Source organism: Pseudopipra pipra, unplaced genomic scaffold (genome assembly GCF_036250125.1).
Source record: "Pseudopipra pipra isolate bDixPip1 unplaced genomic scaffold, bDixPip1.hap1 HAP1_SCAFFOLD_81, whole genome shotgun sequence".
Lineage (NCBI taxonomy): Eukaryota > Metazoa > Chordata > Aves > Passeriformes > Pipridae > Pseudopipra > Pseudopipra pipra.
In genome coordinates, this window is record NW_026991222.1 from 76,622 (window position 1) to 91,668 (window position 15,047).

The 15,047-nt window shown below is 49.0% G+C and overlaps 1 long non-coding RNA gene across 3 annotated transcripts; it reads left to right on the forward strand.

Annotated features, from left to right (window-relative positions):
* The first annotated feature begins 263 nt into the window (after positions 1-263).
* On the forward strand, positions 264-2,362 carry LOC135408885 (uncharacterized). 3 transcript variants are annotated; one of them, XR_010427922.1, is made up of 5 exons: positions 264-475; positions 1,021-1,095; positions 1,200-1,302; positions 1,774-2,173; positions 2,278-2,362. It is a non-coding gene; the product is annotated as an uncharacterized LOC135408885 (long non-coding RNA). The 3 variants fall into 3 exon arrangements; XR_010427920.1 differs by lacking the exon at positions 264-475 and having other exon boundaries at positions 487-1,095; XR_010427921.1 differs by lacking the exon at positions 264-475 and having other exon boundaries at positions 487-1,091.
* The last annotated feature ends 12,685 nt before the right edge of the window (positions 2,363-15,047 follow it).

The following is a 15,047-nucleotide window of genomic DNA, read 5'->3' on the forward strand; positions in this document are numbered from 1 at the left end:
GCCGATAAGGGCAATCATTTCCTGTTTTCAGCCCTGCCTCCCAACTGCCACACCGACTCCTAAAATTGCATGTAAAACAGACTCCTCCCACACCAAAGGTGATAGCACAGAAATCTCTTGCTGCTCATGGACTCCCTAGGCTGACAAATCAACTCCACCACAAAGCCAAAGCTTGCTGGCTTTCTTTCCTGGCGATAAGGGCTGGCATTTCCTCTTTTCAGACCGGTGTCCCTACTGCCAGATCGACCTGTGCAGGCTCCGAGCATTTTTCAGCCTTCCTTCGCAGGGCATTCTCACCCTCTGAAAAGCTGAAAGGCTTTAACATCTGGATACGCGCCTGCAGCTGTGCAAATTAATGTAGTTTCTTTTAGGAAATGAAGGGGAAGTTTTCCTGTTGTGAACCTAAATACCGAGTCTACTCTGCTTTTTCAATCAGGTGACGAAGCTTATGGAAAAAAAGACCAAAGGCCTCAAGGTGAGTACATTCTACCGAGTTCTGCTTCTCTGGGATCGGTTTGGGAAAATCACGTGAAATTCTAAAAAAGCTTCTCTCCGTGTTTTCTAGTTGTTTTTTCAGCCTTGGTGTAAGTTTCATGTAGAAAAGGGCATAGAATTATTAGAACAGACAAACTAGACTTTCTCGGGAGAGATGGAAGAAAAGTCTGCTGATTGCAGTTCTGCTTTTCTTGTCTTCCCTTCGACTGTCATTTTCTCTCCCCTGCTGTTCAAATAGGCAGCAATTAATTGCTCTGCTGAAGAGTTTGCTGTACTAAGTGTCTGTCAAATTGATGCCTTCAACTCAAGATAGCACCTGCTCCTTAGTTACAAAAAGTTCCTCACAGGAAATTTTCAGGCGTGCCCATAAATCTCCTCGCTGTTTGTTTGGGAGAACAGGGTTTTCTCGTCTGTAACAGAATAGTTGTGGCATTTGCTATTGAATGCTGGTGGCAGTCTAGTCAGAAGAGGACCCCGTGCTTCACTAATTTTCCCTTTTTGTTGTTGGGGGTGACTTCTTCCCAGGGATGTTATTCTTGACCCCCCCGGGGCAAACGGAGGTGTCAGCGTCAGGAGCCATCCTAACTGAGGCCCTGGTAGGTAAGTGCTTTTTGTGTGACTGGACGGTGAAGCTGTCTGTGGGAATGACCTGGCTATTGCTCAGTGTAGTCCTAATTAAGGTGTCTTTTACTTCGTGTTCCCAGGCTGCCTCTTTTCCTTCGGTCGCTGTGGACACTGTGCCGGACGCCTCTGGCAGGACTAACCCTGGGGCTTTTATGTCCAGCGTGCTGTGCTGTGTGCCTGCAGGTCAGAAAAGCTGGGAGTGCAGTCCCTCTGCTTTGGTTGCGGTGTCTCTTTGGGAGTTCTTTCGGAGGGCAATGAGAGAGCGATTTGGTTTGAAGGGGACCTTTAAAGGGCACCCTGTCTTCCGTAGGCAGGGGCACCTTCCACTCTCATCCCCGGCTGGATGCTGCAAGTCCCATCCAGCCTGGCCTGGAACACTTGCAGGGATCCAGGGGCAGCCTCGGCTTCCCTGTGCGGTGTGCTCTAATAGCTCTCCACTGGCATCACGAAAAATGTTGTCAGCACCTTTTGTGCGACGATGGTAAGCGGGACCCGGGTGAAAATTGCCTTCTCTGAGGTGCAGAGGGAAATAATTCTCCTTTGAAGTCAAATGTATTGGGTTTTGCACGAGTCTCGTCTGCCTTCTGTTTGAATTGCTTTCTCTTCTCGGCAGTTATTTTAAATTAAACTTTTATTTTGTGTCTCCCCCTTCAGCATCCTGTACAAGACAAAGCTACCTTTCTTTCCTCGTGGGAATGGACCGGCCGGGCTTTGGCAATCTGGCCCCTCGAAAGACTAAAGTGACCTCTTCCAGCAGGGGAAGACTGAAGCAAGGGGTGCCAGGAAGAACTGGAGTCTCTGGAGAATGAAAGCTGGAAGCGTGCCCCCGAAAATCCCCAGCCCCGGGTGGTCAGTGGTCTGACTTGCACGGACCGGTGGCCTTGGCCAGGAGCGGTCCTGTGGGAAGCGCCTTTGCCCAGGCTGTAATTTTAATTTCCCTTGGATGCTTGGCAAAGCCCCTCTGGGGGAGCCCCGGTGCCTGGCAGGAGCAGAGTGGGCTTCCAGGGAGGCATTCACCCGGTCAGCGTCAGGAACCATCCTAACTGAGGCCTCAGTGAGTGCTTTTTGTATGACTGGACAGTGAAGCTGTCTGTGTGAATGACCTGGCTATTGCTCAGTGTACTCCTAATTAAAGTGTCTTTTACTCCGTGTTCCCAGGCTCCCTCTTTCCCTTCGGTCGCCGTGGGTGTGCCGGACGCCTCTGGCAGGACTAACCCCAGGGCTTTTATGTCCAACGTGCTGTATGCCTGCAGGTAAGAAAAGCTGGGAGTGCGGTCCCTCTGCTTTGATTACTGTGTCTCTTTGGTAGTGATTTTGGAGGGGAATCCCAGAGCGATTTGGTTTGAAGGGGACCTTCAAAGGCCACCCTGTCTTCCGTGGGCAGGGACACCTTCCCCTCTCATCCCCGGTTGCTCCAAGTCCCGTCCAGCCTGGCCTGGAACACTTGCAGGGATGGGGCAGGCTCAGCTTCCCTGTGCAGTGTGCTCTAATAGCTCTCCACTGGCATCCTGAAAAATGTTGTCAGCGTGTTTTGTTGGACAACGGTAAGCAGGACCTGGGTGAAAAGGACATTCTCTGAGGTGCTGGGAGAAGGAGGACTCGTGCGGGCACCTCCAGAGACAGCGGGAACGGGAGCGTGCTGCGGAGAAGGAAAATTCCAGGGGGTGGGTGCTGAGAAATTTGTCCTTCCCTCGCCCTGTGCTCTGCACTTAGCAATGGGTCAAGTGCAGAAGTTTCCTGGGGACCCTGGAAAATGATGCCGGGTCTGCTAAGAAAAGTGGGGCCAAAAGAGCAGGACCTGGGTCTGCGAGCGTGGGAGAAACAAGGGACGGGTCATCCTCTGCCTCCGGGAGGGAGGGCAGCAGGAAAGGCCACGGACTAAAGCACTGAAGTGCCGTTCCCCAGGGAGCCCCTGCCCAGCACTGAACTTGCTTCTGGCACTTGCTGTCCCTTTCCCAGCGGAGCCGAAGCGTCGGGTGCGGGTGCTGGGGGGATGGAGCTGCCAAGGACAAACTGGGAGGGTGTTTGCGAGGGAAGGGGGGAGAAGGAGCTCTTGACGTGCTTTTTTTACTTCTTCATCCCACAGAATTGCCACGAGAGGAAATACTTCAGAGGGGCTTCCCTCCAGATAAGCCCTGAACGTGCCAGGAGGTTTCAGCCAGAGGAAAGGAGCTGTGGAAGAAAAGCAGCCTAAAAATAGCCAGCGGGGATCGTCAGGTTTTCCAGGCAAGAAGAACAAGGAGAGAGATGAGGGAATCGGGTTCCAATTCCTAATGATTTGGTGGGTGCAGGAATGATTTGTGTGTGTTTTCCAGTCCCTTTTGATTCCTGAGATGATTTTAAAATGATGGCTTTAGCAATCAACTAAATCGGAGATGTTGTTTTTGAGAGGAAATGGTGCCAAATAAATGCAGAGTTTTGGGTCAGTTTTTGGGATGATTTGGGTCAGTTTTTGGGGTCAGTTTGGGGTCACTGTTTGGGGTGATTTGGGTCAGTTTTGGGTCAGCTTTTGGGATGATTTGGGTCAGGTTTTGGGGTCAGTTTTGGGTCAGCTTTTGGGGTGATTTGGGTCGGTTTTGGGTCAATTTTTGGGGAGCACTGGGTGTTACTGGGGGTTGTTGAGGAGCACTGGGTGTTACTGGGGTGCACTGGGGAGCACTGGGTGTTACTGAGAGTTGTTGGGGAGCACTGGGAGGGAAGATGAAAAATAAAGAGAATAAAAAAGAAACGAAATAAAAAAAGGAAATATAAAAACCAAAAGAAAATTAAAAAAAAAAAGGCAAAAAACCTAAAAAGGAAATAAAATGAAAATGAAATAAAAAAGAGAAAAAAAAAAAAAAAAAAAAAGAAACCCCTTCTTGGGCACCCCGTTTCCTCTCCTCCCGGCCCCCGAACCGTAAATTGCGGGGTCATCACCCCTAAAATGGCGGACTTCCGGGACGGGGCCTTGGAGGACTTCCGGTCGCTCTCTACTTCTGGTGACCGAGTTTACCCAAATTAGCGTCCCTCCTCGCTAATTTCTGCGCCTTCACCCCAAAAAATCTTCATGTTATTCCCCCCACACACACCCCGGGAGAGACGGGAGGCCGCGAGTCCCGCCCTGCCGCCGGAACCGGCCCTTAACTCGAGCAGGGAGCGCTGCACCGGCACGAGAGCCACTGCGCATGCGTCGCCGGCCCCTCTCCTGGCTGCCCTTACTTACCACGTGATTGCCAGCGTCTTGCCAACGACTGCGCATGCGCCGGCCTCGCCGCCTTGGCTTCCCCCTCACCCCGCCGCCCGACCGCCCGGCTTCGCTTTCTTACTGCGGCTCCCCCTCCACTTTTTCGGCTCCCTGGGGTTCCCCCACCCACATTTTGGGGTCCCCGTCTAACATTTTAGGGGTGATGAACACTCACCTAATAATGGTGCAGGCCTCATCATCACAGTGACCTCATAAAGGACAGACATGTCATAATGGTACAGGCCTCCTCATAGCACTGACCTCATAAAGCCCAGACATGTCATAATGGTGCAAGTATCATCATCACACTGACCTCATAAAGCCCAGATATGTCATAATGGTATAGGCCTCATCATGGCACTGACCTCATAAAGCCAACACATGTCCTAATGGTGCAGGTCTCATCATCACACTGACCTCATAAAGCCCAGACATGTTATAATGGTTCAGGCCTCATCGTGGCACTGACCTCATAAAGCCCAGACATGTCATAATGGTGCAGGCCTCATAATCACACTCACCTCATAAAGCCCAGACACCTCATAATTGTGCAGGTCTCATCATCACACTGACCTCAAAAAGCCCAGACACGTCATAACGGTACAGGCCTCATCATAGCACTGACCTCATAAAGCCCAGACATGTCATAATGGAGCAGGTCTCATCATCAAAGTGACCTCATAAAGCCCAGACTTGTCATAATGGTTCAGGCCTCATCGTGGCACTGACCTCATAAAGCCCAGACATGTCATAATGGTGCAGGCCTCCTCATCACACTGACCTCATAAAGCCCAGACATGTCATAATGGTTCAGTCCTCCTCTTGGCACTGACCTCATAAAGCCCAGACATGTCATGATGGTGCAGGACTCATCATGGCACTGACCTCATAAAGCCCAGACATGTCATAATGGTGCAGGCCTCATCATCACACTGACCTCATAAAGCCCAGACATGTCATAATGGTGCAGGTCTCATCATCACACTGACCTCATAAAGCCCAGACATGTCATAATGGTGAAGGCCTCATGATCACACTGACCTCATGAAGCCCAGACATGTCATAATGGTGCAGGCCTCCTCATAGCACTGACCTCATAAAGCCCAGACATGTCATAATGGTGCAGTTCTCATCATCACTGTGACCTGATATATCCCAGACATGTCATAATGGTGCAGGTCTCATCATCACACTGACCTCATAAAGCCCAGACACCTCATAATGGTGCAGGCCTCATCATCACACTGACCTCAAAAAACCCAGACATGTCATAATGGCCCAGGCCTCCTCATGGCACTGACCTCATAAACCCCAGACATGTCATAATTCTGCAGGCCTCATCATCACACTGACCTCATAAAGCCCGGACATGTTATAATGGTGCAGGCCTCATCATCACACTGACCTCATAAAGCCCAGACACCTCATAATGGTGCAGGCCTCATCATCACACTGACCTCATAAAGCCCAGACATGTCATAATGGTGCAGGCCTAATCATCACACTGACCTCATAAAGCTCAGACATGTCATAATGATGCAGGCCTCATCATGGCACTGCCCTCATAAAGCCCAGACACCTCATAATGGTGCAGGCCTCACCATCACAGTGACCTCAGGCAGCCCAGACACCTCATAATAGCGTAGGCCTCATAATAACACTGACCTCATAAAGCCCAGACATGTCATAATGGTGCAGGCCTCATCATCACACCTACCTCTAAAAACCCAGACATGTCATAATGATGCAGGCCTCATAATCACACTCACCTCATAAAGCCCAGGCACCACATATTTTTGCAGGTCTCATCATCACTCTGACCTCAAAAAGCCCAGACACGTCATAATGGTTCAGTCCTCCTCTTGGCACTGACCTCATAAAGCCCAGATATGTCATAATGGTGCAGGCCTCATCATGGCACTGACCTCATAAAGCCCAGACATGTCATAATGGCGCAGGTCTCCTCAGAGCACTGACCTCATAAAGCCCAGACATGTCATAATGGTGCAGGCCTCATCATGCCACTGACCTCATAAAGCCCAGACATGTCATAATGGTGCAGGTATCATCATCACACTGACCTCATAAAGACCGGACATGTCATAATGGTGCAGGCCTCATCCTCATGGCACTGACCTCATAAAGCCCAGATATGTCATAATGGTGCAGGTCTCATCATGGCTCTGACTTCATAAAGCCGAGACATGTCATAATGGTGCAAGCCTCATCATCACAGTGACCTCAGGCAGCCCAGACACCTCATAATAGCATAGGCAGCATAATAACATTGACATCATAAAGCCCAGACACCTCATATTGGTGCAGGCCTCATCATCGCACTGATGTCATAAAGCCCAGACATGTCATAATGGTGCAGGTCTCATCATCACAGTGACCTTATAAAGCCCAGACATGTCATAATGGTGCAGGCCTCATCATCACACTTACCTCATGAAGCCCAGACATGTCATAATGGTGCAGGTCTCATCATCACACTGACCTCATAAAGCCCAGACACCTCATAATGGTGCAGGCCTCATCATCACACTGACCTCAAAAAACCCAGACATGTCATAATGGCCCAGGCCTCCTCATGGCACTGACCTCATAAACCCCAGACATGTCATAATTCTGCAGGCCTCATCATCACACTGACCTCATAAAGCCCGGACATGTCATAATGGTGCAGGCCGCATCATCACAAGGACCTCAAAAAACCCAGACATGTCATAATGGTGGAGGCCTCATCATCACACTGACCTCATAAAGCCCAGACATGTCATAATGGTGCAGGCCTAATCATCACACTGACCTCATAAAGCCCAGACACGTCATAATGGTGCAGGCCTCATCATCACAGTGACCTCATAAAGCCCAGACACCTTATAATAGCGTAGGCCTCATAAAAACACTGACCTCATAAAGTCCAGACACCTAATAATGGTGCAGGCCTCATAATCACAGTGACCTCATAAAGCCCAGACACCTCATATTGGTGCAGGCCTCATCATCGCACTGATGTCATAAAGCCCAGACATGTCATAATGGTGCAGGCCTCATTATCACAGTGACCTCATAAAGCCCAGATATGTCATAATGGTGCAGGCCTCATCATGGCATTGACCTCATAAAGCCAAGACATGTCCTAATGGTGCAGGTCTCATCATCACACTGACCTCATAAAGCTCAGACATGTCAGAATGAGGCAGGCCTCATCATGGCACTGACCTCATAAAGCCCAGACATGTCATAATGGTGCAAGCCTCATCATCACAGTGACCTCAGGCAGCCCAGACACCTCATAATAGCGTAGGCCTCATAATAACACTGACCTCATAAAGCCCAGACACCTAATAATGGTTCAGGCCTCATAATCACACTGACCTCATAAAGTCCAGACACCTCATATTGGGGCAGGCCTCAACATCGCACTGATGTCATAAAGCCCAGACACCTCATAATGGTGCAGGTCTCATAATCACAGTGACCTTATAAAGCCCAGACATGTCATAATGGTGCAGGCCTCCTCATAGCACTGACCTCATAAAGCCCAGACGTGTCATAATGGTGCAGGCCTCATCATCACACTGACCTGATAAAACCCAGGCATTTCATAATGGTGCAGGCCTCCTCATGGCACTGACCTCATAAAGCCCAGACATGTCATAATGGTGCAGGCCTCATCATCACACTGACCTCATAAAGTCCAGACACCTCATAATGGTGCAGGCCTCATAATCACACTGACCTCAAAAAACCCAGACATGTCATAATGGTGCAGGCCTCATAATCACACTCACGTCATAAACCCCAGACACCTCATAATTGTGCAGGTCTCATCATCACACTGACCTCAAAAAGCCCAGACACGTCATAATAGTACAGGCCTCATCATAGCACTGACCTCATAAAGCCCAGACATGTTGTAATGGTGCAGGTCTCATCATCAAAGTGACCTCATAAAGCCCAGACATGTTATAATGGTTCAGGCCTCATCGTGGCACTGACCTCACAAAGCCCAGACATGTCATAATGGTGCAGGCCTCCTCATCACACTGACCTCATAAAGACCAGACATGTCATAATTGTTCAGTCCTCCTCTTGGCACTGACCTCATAAAGCCCAGACGTGTCATAATGGTGCAGGCCTCATCATGGCACTGACCTCATAAAGCCCAGACATGTCATAATTGTGCAGGCCTCATCATCACACTGACCTCATAAAGCCCAGACATGTCATAATGGTGCAGGCCTCATCATCACACTGACCTCAAAAAACCCAGACATGTCATAATGGCCCAGGCCTCCTCATGGCACTGACCTCATAAACCCCAGACATGTCATAATTCTGCAGGCCTCATCATCACACTGACCTCATAAAGCCCGGACATGTTATAATGGTGCAGGCCGCATCATCACAAGGACCTCAAAAAACCCAGACATGTCATAATGGTGCAGGACTCATCATCACACTGACCTCATAAAGCCCAGACATGTCATAATGGTGCAGGCCTCATCATCACACTGACCTCATAAAGCCCAGACATGTCATAATGGTGCAGGCCTCATCATCACACTGACCTCATAAAGCCCAGACACCTCATATTGGTGCAGGCCTCATCATCGCACTGATGTCATAAAGCCCAGACATGTCATAATGGTTCAGGTCTCATCATCACAGTGACCTCATAAAGCCAAGACATGTCATAATGGTACAGGCCTCCTCATAGCACTGACCTCATAAAGCCCAGACATGTCCTAATGGTGCAGGCCTCATCATCACACTGACCTCATAAAGCTCAGACATGTCAGAATGATGCAGGCCTCATCACGGCACTGACCTCATAAAGCCCAGACATGTCATAATGGTGCAAGCCTCATCATCACAGTGACCTCAGGCAGCCCAGACACCTCATAATAGCGTAGGCCTCATAATAACACTGACCTCATAAAGCCCAGACACCTCATAATGGTGCAGGCCTCATAATCACACTCACCTCATAAACCCCAGACACCTCATAATTGTGCACGTCTCATCATCACACTGACCTCAAAAAGCCCAGACACGTCATAATGGTACAGGCCTCATCATAGCACTGACCTCATAAAGACCAGACATGTCATAATGGTGCAGGCCTCATCGTGGCACTGAACTCATAAAGCCCAGACATGTCATAATGGTGCAGGCCTCATCGTGGCACTGACCTCATAAAGCCCAGACATGTCATAATGGTGCAGGCCTCCTCATCACACTGACCTCATAAAGCCCAGACATGTCATAATGGTTCAGTCCTCCTCTTGGCACTGACCTCATAAAGCCCAGACATGTCATAATGGTGCAGGTATCATCATCACACTGACCTCATAAAGACCGGACATGTCATAATGGTGCAGGCCTCATCCTCATGGCACTGACCTCATAAAGCCCAGATATGTCATAATGGTGCAGGTCTCATCATGGCTCTGACTTCATAAAGCCGAGACATGTCATAATGGTGCAAGCCTCATCATCACAGTGACCTCAGGCAGCCCAGACACCTCATAATAGCATAGGCCTCATAATAACATTGACATCATAAAGCCCAGACACCTCATATTGGTGCAGGCCTCATCATCGCACTGATGTCATAAAGCCCAGACATGTCATAATGGTGCAGGTCTCATCATCACAGTGACCTTATAAAGCCCAGACATGTCATAATGGTGCAGGCCTCATCATCACACTTACCTCATGAAGCCCAGACATGTCATAATGGTGCAGGTCTCATCATCACACTGACCTCATAAAGCCCAGACACCTCATAATGTTGCAGGCCTCATCATCACACTGACCTCAAAAAACCCAGACATGTCATAATGGCCCAGGCCTCCTCATGGCACTGACCTCATAAACCCCAGACATGTCATAATTCTGCAGGCCTCATCATCACACTGACCTCATAAAGCCCGGACATGTCATAATGGTGCAAGCCGCATCATCACAAGGACCTCAAAAAACCCAGACATGTCATAATGGCGGAGGCCTCATCATCACACTGACCTCATAAAGTCCAGGCAAGTCATAATGGTGCAGGCCTCATCATCGCACTGACCTCGTAAAGCCCAGACATGTCATAATGGTGCAGGCCTAATCATCACACTGACCTCATAAAGCCCAGACACGTCATAATGGTGCAGGCCTCATCATCACAGTGACCTCATAAAGCCCAGACACCTTATAATAGCGTAGGCCTCATAAAAACACTGACCTCATAAAGTCCAGACACCTAATAATGGTGCAGGCCTCATAATCACAGTGACCTCATAAAGCCCAGACACCTCATATTGGTGCAGGCCTCATCATCGCACTGATGTCATAAAGCCCAGACATGTCATAATGGTGCAGGCCTCATTATCACAGTGACCTCATAAAGCCCAGATATGTCATAATGGTGCAGGCCTCATCATGGCATTGACCTCATAAAGCCAAGACATGTCCTAATGGTGCAGGTCTCATCATCACACTGACCTCATAAAGCTCAGACATGTCAGAATGAGGCAGGCCTCATCATGGCACTGACCTCATAAAGCCCAGATATGTCATAATGGTGCAAGCATCATCATCACAGTGACCTCAGGCAGCCCAGACACCTCATAATAGCGTAGGCCTCATAATAACACTGACCTCATAAAGCCCAGACACCTAATAATGGTTCAGGCCTCATAATCACACTGACCTCATAAAGTCCAGACACCTCATATTGGGGCAGGCCTCAACATCGCACTGATGTCATAAAGCCCAGACACCTCATAATGGTGCAGGTCTCATAATCACAGTGACCTTATAAAGCCCAGACATGTCATAATGGTGCAGGCCTCCTCATAGCACTGACCTCATAAAGCCCAGACGTGTCATAATGGTGCAGGCCTCATCATCACACTCACCTCATAAAGCCCAGGCATTTCATAATGGTGCAGGCCTCCTCATGGCACTGACCTCATAAAGCCCAGACCTGTCATAATGGTGCAGGCCTCATCATCACACTGACCTCATAAAGCCCAGACACCTCATAATGGTGCAGGCCTCATAATCACACTGACCTCAAAAAACCCAGACATGTCATAATGGTGCAGGCCTCATAATCACACTCACGTCAGAAACCCCAGACACCTCATAATTGTGCAGGTCTCATCATCACACTGACCTCAAAAAGCCCAGACACGTCATAATAGTACAGGCCTCATCATAGCACTGACCTCATAAAGCCCAGACATGTTGTAATGGTGCAGGTCTCATCATCAAAGTGACCTCATAAAGCCCAGACATGTTATAATGGTTCAGGCCTCATCGTGGCACTGACCTCACAAAGCCCAGACATGTCATAATGGTGCAGGCCTCCTCATCACACTGACCTCATAAAGACCAGACATGTCATAATGGTTCAGTCCTCCTCTTGGCACTGACCTCATAAAGCCCAGACGTGTCATAATGGTGCAGGCCTCATCATGGCACTGACCTCATAAAGCCCAGACATGTCATAATTGTGCAGGCCTCATCATCACACTGACCTCATAAAGCCCAGACATGTCATAATGGTGCAGGCCTCATCATCACACTGACCTCAAAAAACCCAGACATGTCATAATGGCCCAGGCCTCCTCATGGCACTGACCTCATAAACCCCAGACATGTCATAATTCTGCAGGCCTCATCATCACACTGACCTCATAAAGCCCGGACATGTTATAATGGTGCAGGCCGCATCATCACAAGGACCTCAAAAAACCCAGACATGTCATAATGGTGCAGGACTCATCATCACACTGACCTCATAAAGCCCAGACATGTCATAATGGTGCAGGCCTCATCATCACACTGACCTCATAAAGCCCAGACATGTCATAATGGTGCAGGCCTCATCATCACACTGACCTCATAAAGCCCAGACACCTCATATTGGTGCAGGCCTCATCATCGCACTGATGTCATAAAGCCCAGACATGTCATAATGGTGCAGGTCTCATCATCACAGTGACCTCATAAAGCACAGACATGTCATAATGGTACAGGCCTCCTCATAGCACTGACCTCATAAAGCCCAGACATGTCATAATGGTGCAGGCCTCATTATCACACTGACCTCATAAAGCCCAGACATGTCATAATGGTGCAGGCCTCATCATGGCACTGACCTCAAAAAGCCAAGACATGTCCTAATGGTGCAGGCCTCATCATCACACTGACCTCATGAAGCTCAGACATGTCAGAATGATGCAGGCCTCATCACGGCACTGACCTCATAAAGCCCAGACATGTCATAATGGTGCAAGCCTCATCATCACAGTGACCTCAGGCAGCCCAGACACCTCATAATAGCGTAGGCCTCATAATAACACTGACCTCATAAAGCCCAGACACCTCATAATGGTGCAGGCCTCATAATCACACTCACCTCATAAACCCCAGACACCTCATAATTGTGCACGTCTCATCATCACACTGACCTCAAAAAGCCCAGACACGTCATAATGGTACAGGCCTCATCATAGCACTGACCTCATAAAGACCAGACATGTCATAATGGTGCAGGCCTCATCGTGGCACTGAACTCATAAAGCCCAGACATGTCATAATGGTGCAGGCCTCATCGTGGCACTGACCTCATAAAGCCCAGACATGTCATAATGGTGCAGTCCTCCTCTTGGCACTGACCTCATAAAGCCCAGACATGTCATAATGGTGCAGGCCTCCTCTTGGCACTGACCTCATAAAGCCCAGATATGTCATAATGGTGCAGGCCTCATCATCACACTGACCTCATAAAGCCCAGACACGTTATAATGGTGCAGGTCTCCTCATGGCACTGACCTCATAAAGCCCAGACATGTCATAATGGTGCAGGACTCATCATCACACTGACCTCATAAAGCCCAGACATGTCATAATGGTGCAGGTCTCATCATCACACTGACCTCATAAAGCCCAGACATGTCATAATGGTGCAAGCCTCATCAAAACACTGACCTCATAACTCACAGACATGTCATAATGGTGCAGGCCTCCGCATGGCACTGACCTCATGAAGCCCAGACATGTCATAATGGTTCAGGCCTCCTCTTTGCACTGACCTCATAAATCCCAGACATGTCATAATGGTGCAGTTCTCATCATCACACTGTGACCTGATATATCCCAGACATGTAATAATGGGGCAGGCCTCATCATGGCACTGACCTCTCAAAGCCAAGACATGTCATAATGCTGCAGGTCTCATCATCACACTGACCTCATAAAGCCCGGACATGTTATAATGGTGCAGGCCGCATCATCACAAGGACCTCCAAAAACCCAGACATGTCATAATGGTGGAGGCCTCATGATCACACTGACCCCATAAAGTCCAGACAAGTCATAATGGTGCAGGGCTCATCACCACAGTGACCTCTTAAAGCCCAGATATGTCATAATGGTGCAGGCCTCATCATGCCACTGACCTCATAAAGCCCAGACATGTCATAATGGTGCAGGTATCATCATCACACTGACCTCATAAAGACCGGACATGTCATAATGGTGCAGGCCTCATCCTCATGGCACTGACCGCATAAAGCCCAGACATGTCCTAATGGTTCAGGCCTCCTCTTGCACTGACCTCATAAAGCCCAGACATGACACAATAGTGCAGGCTTCATCATGGCACTGACCTCATAAAGCCCAGATATGTCATAATGGTTCAGGTCTCATCATGGCACTGACCTCATAAAGCCCAGACATGTCATAATGGTGCAGGCCTCATTATAACACTGACCTCATAAAGCCCAGATATGTCAAAATGGTGCAGGTCTCATCATGGCACTGACCTCATAAAGCCCAGACATGTCATAATGGTGCAGGCCTCATCATGACAGTGACCTCAGGCAGCCCAGACACCTCATAATAGCGTAGGCCTCATAATAACACTGACCTCATAAAGCCCAGACACCTCATAATGGTGCAGGCCTCATAATCACACAGACCTCATAAAGCCCAGACACCTCATATTGGTGCAGGCCTCATCACCGCATTGATGTCATAAAGCCCAGACATGTCATAATGGTGCATGTCTCATCATCACAGTGACCTTAAAAAGCCCAGACATGTCATTATGGTGCAGGCCTCCTCATAGCACTGACCTCATAAAGCCCAGACGTGTCATAATGGTGCAGGCCTCATCATCACACTGACCTCATAAAGACCAGGCATTTCATAATGGTGCAGGCCTCCTCATGGCACTGACCTCATAAAGCCCAGACGTGTCATAATGGTGCAGGCCTCATCATCACACTGACCTCATAAAGCCCAGGCATTTCATAATGTTGCAGGCCTCCTCATAGCACTGACCTCATAAAGCCCAGACATGTCAAAATTGTGCAGGCCTCAACATCACCGTGACCTCATAAAGCCCAGACATGTCATAATGGTTCAGGCCTCCTCATAGCACTGACCTCATAAAGCCCTGACACTTCATAATGGTGCAGGCCTCATCATCACACTGACCTCATAAAGCCCAGGCATTTCATAATGGTGCAGACCTCCTCATGGCACTGACCTCATAAAGCCCAGACATGTCATAATGGTGCAGGCCTCATCATCACACCGACCTCATAAAGCCCAGGCATTTCATAATGGTGCAGGCCTCATCATGGCACTGACCTCATAAAGCCCAGACACGTCATAATGGTGCAGG